General features: G+C 45.3%; 2 long non-coding RNA genes across 2 annotated transcripts; one reads left to right on the top strand and one right to left on the bottom strand.

Annotated features, from left to right (window-relative positions):
- Nucleotides 1-93: 93 nt before the first annotated feature.
- LOC130265919 (uncharacterized) lies at nucleotides 94-4,690 on the top strand. The gene is made up of 4 exons (XR_008842720.1): nucleotides 94-583; nucleotides 3,007-3,222; nucleotides 3,794-3,972; nucleotides 4,604-4,690. It is a non-coding gene; the product is annotated as an uncharacterized LOC130265919 (long non-coding RNA).
- LOC130265920 (uncharacterized) lies at nucleotides 3,894-6,635 on the bottom strand. Its single transcript, XR_008842721.1, has 5 exons — nucleotides 6,621-6,635; nucleotides 6,318-6,432; nucleotides 5,287-5,334; nucleotides 4,624-5,001; nucleotides 3,894-3,983 (listed from the first exon to the last, which is right to left on the bottom strand). It is a non-coding gene; the product is annotated as an uncharacterized LOC130265920 (long non-coding RNA).

The following is a 6,635-nucleotide window of genomic DNA, read 5'->3' as shown; positions in this document are numbered from 1 at the left end:
GGGGGGGGCCGACCCGATGACGTGCGGGGCCGTGGGCGGAGCCCGGGCCGCTGACGTGCGGGCGCTAACGTGACAGCGCTTCCGCTTCGGGTGCCGGCGGTGCCGCCGCTCCCTCGGCGGGCGGAGTGTGGGGCTCGGGCACCCGGCGGCATCGGGGCGGGCGCTGGGGCCGCGCGGCGCTGCCGCTGCTGCTCCGGGCTGCTGCCGGGGCTCCCGTGCCGCCGGCCGTGCGCGGGAGGGCGGTGCGGGGATTTCCCCGCGCTGAGGGGAACCGGCCCCGGCGCCTCCCGAACCCGCCGCTCCGGCGCTGCCAGGGAGTTTGTGATCAATTAAAAAGATGCCTTGTATTCTCGGAGTGGTGCATTCTACCTCTGCTGTTTTTCCTGCTAGTCTGGATCCTCTGCTTAGATTTTTTTTTTCTTCCTATTTTAGATGCCCTGGCTGTGGTGGATGTCCCGGTTGAGGGCAGTGATGGCTTTCATGAAGAAATCTTTAAATGAAGACGGGATTACCCAAACCTTTCCCTTCCCTGCTGCACTAGAAGCCAGGAATATCCTGTTGCTTCAGTCTGAAAACGGAACAGGTACAGGTTTTTTTGGTATTGTGCCATTTCTACCAGTGGCGTGAAAGGGGCATCATTTTGAGCCGTTTTTAATAATTCTTGGGGATATTTTTGGGGTGTTTCTGGCTGGTTTTTTGGGGTATTTTTCTCACTTTGGCCACCTGGTCCAGCTAATTTTTGGAGTTTTTTGAGGGAATATTTTTGGTAATTTTGGGGGATTTTTTTGGGAAATTTTTTTTCAGGATTATTGGTAATTTTGTGGGGGGTTTTGGTAATTTTTGGGATTTTTTTGGAAATTTTTGGGGTACTTTGGGGGAAATTTTTTGGGAATCGTTTTGGGATTTTAGGGAATTTTTTTCGGGTTTTTGGGAATTTTGGGGGGATATTTATGGGGATATTTTTGGGGGTTTTTTGAGGGTTTTTTGGGACTTTTTTGGGGATTTTCTGGGATTTTTGAGGGGTTTTTGGAATTTCTTTGGGAATTTTTATTGGGATATTTTTGGTAGTTTTGGTGATATTTTTTGGGGAATTTTTGGGGATATTTTTTAAGGATTTTTGGTGATATTTTTGGGGTGTTTTTGTGGGTTTTTTTCATCTTTGGCTGCCTGGTTATGGGGATTTTTTGGGTGTTTTTTTTGGGGTGTTTCTAGGGGGGGTTTTGGGAATTTTTGGGGGGGTTTTGGTAATTTTAGTGGTTTTTTTTGGGAATTTTTTTGGAGTTTTTGGGTAGTTTTTTGGGGTTCTTTCTCCCCTATGGCTGCCAGCTCCAGCTGATTTTTGGGGGGATATTTTTTAAAATGTTGGGGGATTTTATGGGGGGATATTTTTTTTTTTTTTTTTTTTTTTGAGTTTTGCAATTTTTGGGGGATATTTTTGGGGAATTTTTGGGGGTTTTTTGGGGTTTTTTTTCTTACCTTTTGCCACCAGCTCCAGATGATTTTTGGGGGGTTTTCTGAGAAGACTTTTGGTAATTTTGGCGAATTTTTGGGGGTTTTTGGTAATGTTTGGGATTTTTTTGGGACTTTTTTGGGGATTTTTGGATTTTTTTGGGGAATTTTTTTTCTTTTTTTTTGGGGGGATATTTTTGGGGAATTTTTTGTGGATTTTTGGGGAATTTTTGTAGGGATTTTTTTGAGGATTTTTTTTTTTTTTTTTTTTGCAGGATTATTTGGGATTTTTTGGGGGTTTTTGGGAATTTTTGGGGGGATTTTCTTTGGGATTTTTTTTATTTTTAATTTTTGGCGATTTTTTAGGAATTTTTTCTTGGGTATTTTTGGGGGTTTTTTTGGTTTTTTTTTTTGTTTTTTCCTTACATTTGGCCGCCACTTCCACATGGTTTTGGGTGTTTTTTGGATGGATATTTTTGGTAACTTTTGGGGATTCTTTAGGGGAATTATTTTTGGGTTTTTGGGGGATTTTGGGGAATATTTTTGGGATTTTTTGGGGCTTTTTTTGAGGATGTTTGGGGATTTTTGTGTTGCTTGTGTTTGTTTGTTTTGTTGTTGTTGTTGTTTTGTTTGTTTGGTGTGTTGTTGTTTCTTTTGGTTGTTTTTTTTTTTTTTTTTTGTTTTGTTTTGTTTTGTTTTTGTGTAGGCCAAGAAACAAATTCAGCTTTAATTGTCATAGGAGCTGCTAGAGAAGACAATCTAAGTGTCATCAGTTCTGTACAGAGAAAGCAATGTGGAGCTGCTCTGAGGTGCAGCTATATTGTGTGCAGGGAGAAAAAGTTACAGAAAAAAAATATACTTGGGTTATTTTATCTTTTGATTCTTTAAAAAAAATAATCTAGCCACTTTCTATAAATATGAGTTCCAAGATGAATTTTGGTACCTTTTTCTGCTTGTGTTGCAAACAGGACACCTTGATAAGCGTGATTCCTAGAGCTGAAGGGAGACACCACAGCCAGACAAGGTGTGCAACCACCTGACTTATTTCTTCAACCACCTGATTTATTTCTAGTACAATTAGAACAAACAGCCCTTTCCTTTTTAATAAAGATAAAGCACCTAGGTGAGATTTCAGAGGAAAAAAAAAAAAAAAAAGAAAGAAAAAAAGGCATCAACACTCATTTGATCATTGTCAAACACAGTTATAATTTGTGACAGAGTGTGCCAAAAGAAGAAAACTTGGGTGGATGGCTTTCTATATCTAGAAGAGGTAATCAGTTCTAATGAGTAGGTGGCTACTTTGCATCCTTTTTTTTCCCTTGTGCAGATTATATGTGTCAGTTCAGAGTGCCTGCAGTTGCCTCTGGCTGGGTTGGGGATCACAGGCCCCCTGGGCTGGGTTTGGTGAGTTTTTCTCCAAGGCCAGCAGTGAACACTACTACACTCCACCTGAGTTCAGCTCAGAGCTCATCTCAAAACATGGGGAGCTGAGGAGATTTTTGTTTCATATTCATCACTGTTTTTCTCTTATGATTTTTTTTTTTTCACTTTAAACAGTTTAAAAATCACGAGGAGGTGAGCAAAGAACCTGCTGTGCCCCTGGATTCTGCATTTACCACTTTGCTAAAGAGAGCCTATGAGAGAGGAAGCAATACCCTACTGGAAGGTGGTGTTCAGACAAAATTGGCTTCCTGGCTCCCACCTGACCAGCTTTTGTTGGGAGTAAAGCATGTGCTGTTATACCTGAAATCCACAGTGGAGAACTTCAGCAGGGTAAGAGCAATATTGTAATAATATTGTGGTTATGTTTGATTTATTTTCATGTAGAAGGTACAAATGACTTAGCTGTTCAAACTTAGGTTCCAGTTCCGTAGCTCTTTTTTCTGTGCTTGTCTCTGAGGCTGCACAGCACCGTACAAAACTGCATGTAATTTGTAAACAAATGCCAGTTCTTATTATTGAGGATTTGCTTTGGATTTACTTTGCATGGGTTACCTTGCTGATCGGTGTGAGTGCAAATAACCTCGAGATTTTAATCCAGCTCCTGGGTCTCCCCAGGAAGCCTTTGCAGAGAGTAAAATTCACTGGCCTGTGTACCTCCAAATGTCATATATATAATGTATAAATGAACATATATAGATGTGTAAATGAAATTCTATCACTATTTATTTGGCAACCTGAGACTTCTCTTAGAATCAGGTTCCTATTAAGGGAGGTGGTTCCTTCTCCCAGAAGAGGTTGTAATCTAAGTAGTTCTTAGTTAACTCCTATTCCTGCTGTATAATTACCTGTCTGCTCCCATCCTCCTCTTTTCTTCACTTCCAACATGTCTTTGTTTTCATAGCTTGGTAAAACTTTGGGTCCTCAGCTTGTTGATCTCTGTGTGGACCTGCTGAGCATCTTGTTGTGCCGGGACAATGAAATAAAGCTGGAGCAGCAGCAGAAGCAGGAGGAGCATCAGGCTGATGGGATCTCTTCATGGATGAGGAGCCTCTGATGACAGAAGTGTCTTCAAATGACAAGGTACCAAATCCCTGCATACAGAGGCACATGTTAGTAAACTTGGGTTTGGCCGATTCTCTGGGGAATAGTTTTGCTGATCAGAGAGTTGTTGTCAAGCTCTTGGAGGGGAACTTAGGAATGCAGAGCGTGAGGTTGCTAAACTACTGTCTGGAGATGTGAGCCAGCTGCATCACCCACAGTCCCACCCCTGAGCTGGAACACGGTCAGGAGAAGTCTCAAATCAGATCACCTTTTCAGGAAAAAATGCATCCCCTCAGCCCTGTGTAAAGCCTTATTGAAAATTATGTACCTGAGGAGGGAATTTTTTCTCCTTTCATCTGTTCTGTGAATTTGTGGAGATTAGAGTGTGTTGATGAACCCCAGAATACCCAGTTCTTCTCTGCAGACGAGCTTAGACACGTCCAGAGTGTTCAGTATAACAGCATAAATCCCACAGCATAAATGTTGAGAGAATGATATTTATGTGCTTGTAATTCATTAATATTTTTTATCCTCTGGTCAGCTAGTAGACAGTTTCATGTTCAATAATTGTAACTGATAAAATGTGGAAAATAGGCAGATGAATGAGTTTATTTTTTACCCTGCACTGTGATTATCCATTCAGTCATGCTGTTACCTCTGTTTGTTACAGACCCTGGAGGATGCACTCACCTTGATTTTCAGACATCCTGCACTGGAGAGCTGGTTCCTGGCGTTGGAGCTGCGCTCTATTCCTCAGCCTGGTCTGAACCCTGTCACTGTGAAGCTCCTGTCAGCTCACCTCCATTCTGGGGTGCTCCAGCTGCTGAAAACGAGAGATCACAGACACGTCTTGTCCAAGTATTTCAAAGCCATCACCAAAAGTGTCCTGGAAGAGCTGCAGACTGGGGGGAAGGACCAAAGCCAGGTCTATCCCAGGAAGTCTCACCAGCTGCAGGCTCTGGAGGAGCTGCACATGTACATGACTGCAGCTCAGCTGAAGGAGATCACTTTAACCATGCTGCAACTTCCTGAGATGGGCTTGGCTTCTCAGAAATCTGAAAAAATCCCCTAAAATAGGGAAGCAGTTAAGCTTCTATGAACAAACTTTGGTGCAGCTCTTTACAGACAGCCACCAAAGACAGCCCCAGCAAGGAGAACTTCTGCTGTCCACAGAGCACATTAAGGCTTTGGGGAAATTGATGTCAGCATCGGCCAGAAGAGATTTGGAACGAGTTTTCCTTCAGGCTCTCCAGAGTGAGCCAGTCCTTGCTCTCACAGGTGGTGTTGAGGTGCAGGCTCACTGCCTTGCCCAGTGCTCACTCACCTCCCTGGCCATGCTGATCCAGCACTCACCTGCTGCAGTTGGAGCTCTGGTGTCTGAGCAGTGCCACTGGGAAGTACCTGAGGAAGCACATGGAGAGCTTTCTTCCACTGGTTCATGTGCATTTGCAGTGCAGAGACCTGTATGGATTCAGCCGACCTTCCGCAGGTAAAGGCACCACTGAGCCCTGCCTGATGCAGGAGGCCCTGCTGGCCTTAAGGGCTGGCAATCTTCACACCACAAATAAAGGCGATAAGACCTAGATGTCTGACCTCTAGTGCCTGTCTTGGAAGTACCTCTGCAGCACTAAAGGTGAACAGCTGTTCTGAGGCTTGCCTGTTAAGACTGAAGCCAAGTGCTCTTAAGAGTTACTGCTGCCCTGATTTTTCTTTTGAAGCCCTTATTTAATGCTTGGTGAATGTGGAATTCTGTCTTTGTGCTTCTCCTGATTTAGTACAGGAGATAAAACCTTTTGCTCAGGCAAGGAGAGAAGAGTGTCTGGAGCGTGCAATGCCACAACCAGATGGTTTTTGTAGAAACTGAGCTTTCACTTTTGCAGAGTCCAAGAATTTTCTTTCTAAAACAAACCTCCAGCTCTGGGCTGGCTACAGTAATGCTCATATGTAATGTCATAACCTCACAGTGCCTCCTGGAGGGTGGATATTCCCGTGCAGAGCTGCCCCTTGAACGCCAGCTGTGCCAGGAACGGGCAGAGCGTCCAAGGAAGCTCAGCAGCATCGGGACAGGGACAGGCATCTGCTCCAAACAACTGGCTATCTAAAGCCCTCATCCCCCAGCCCCACCCATGTCCCTGGGGGCAGCTGACAGAGCTGCCTGGAGTCCAGCTGATTTAGCCCCCCTGAGCCGGGGCTCCAGGTGATATTTTCAAGCAGGAGAAGGCAGGGCCGGGGGCGCTCCCGTCCCGTGCCAAGGCAGCTCCCCGTGCCCACGGGAGGACATCTCTCCCTGCAGCAGCTCAGCTCCTTTCAGAGCCTCAGCAAGTTCTTTTCCCTCAGCAAAGGGTGCACATCCCTGCCTTCAGCACACCTCCAGTGGGACCCACCTGGGAAAGCTTTCCATCCCTTCTGCACTTCCAGCTGGCTCCCTGGAAACTCCCACCTTCGTCCAAACAAAACTTCATCCCACCTGAACCTTTGATTTGAAGGCATCTCTGCAGGCTGTCAGTCGGCATTTAATAGCTGTGAGGGAAGACTGCCTTGGCTTTAGTGCTGCTGCTGCTGAACGAGGCCTCAGGCGGGAAGGGAAGGGAGGGGAAGGGAAGGGAAGGGAAGGGAAGGGAAGGGAAGGGAAGGGAAGGGAAGGGAAGGGAAGGGAAGGGAAGGGAATTGGGGTGGACAGGACATACCTGGCAGCTGCCTGG

The sequence above is a fragment of the Oenanthe melanoleuca genome, linkage group LGE22 (assembly GCF_029582105.1).
Source record: "Oenanthe melanoleuca isolate GR-GAL-2019-014 linkage group LGE22, OMel1.0, whole genome shotgun sequence".
Taxonomy (NCBI): Eukaryota; Metazoa; Chordata; class Aves; order Passeriformes; family Muscicapidae; genus Oenanthe; species Oenanthe melanoleuca.
The sequence above is the reverse complement of the archived record's forward strand: the minus strand, read 5'-3'. Positions and strand labels throughout refer to the sequence as shown.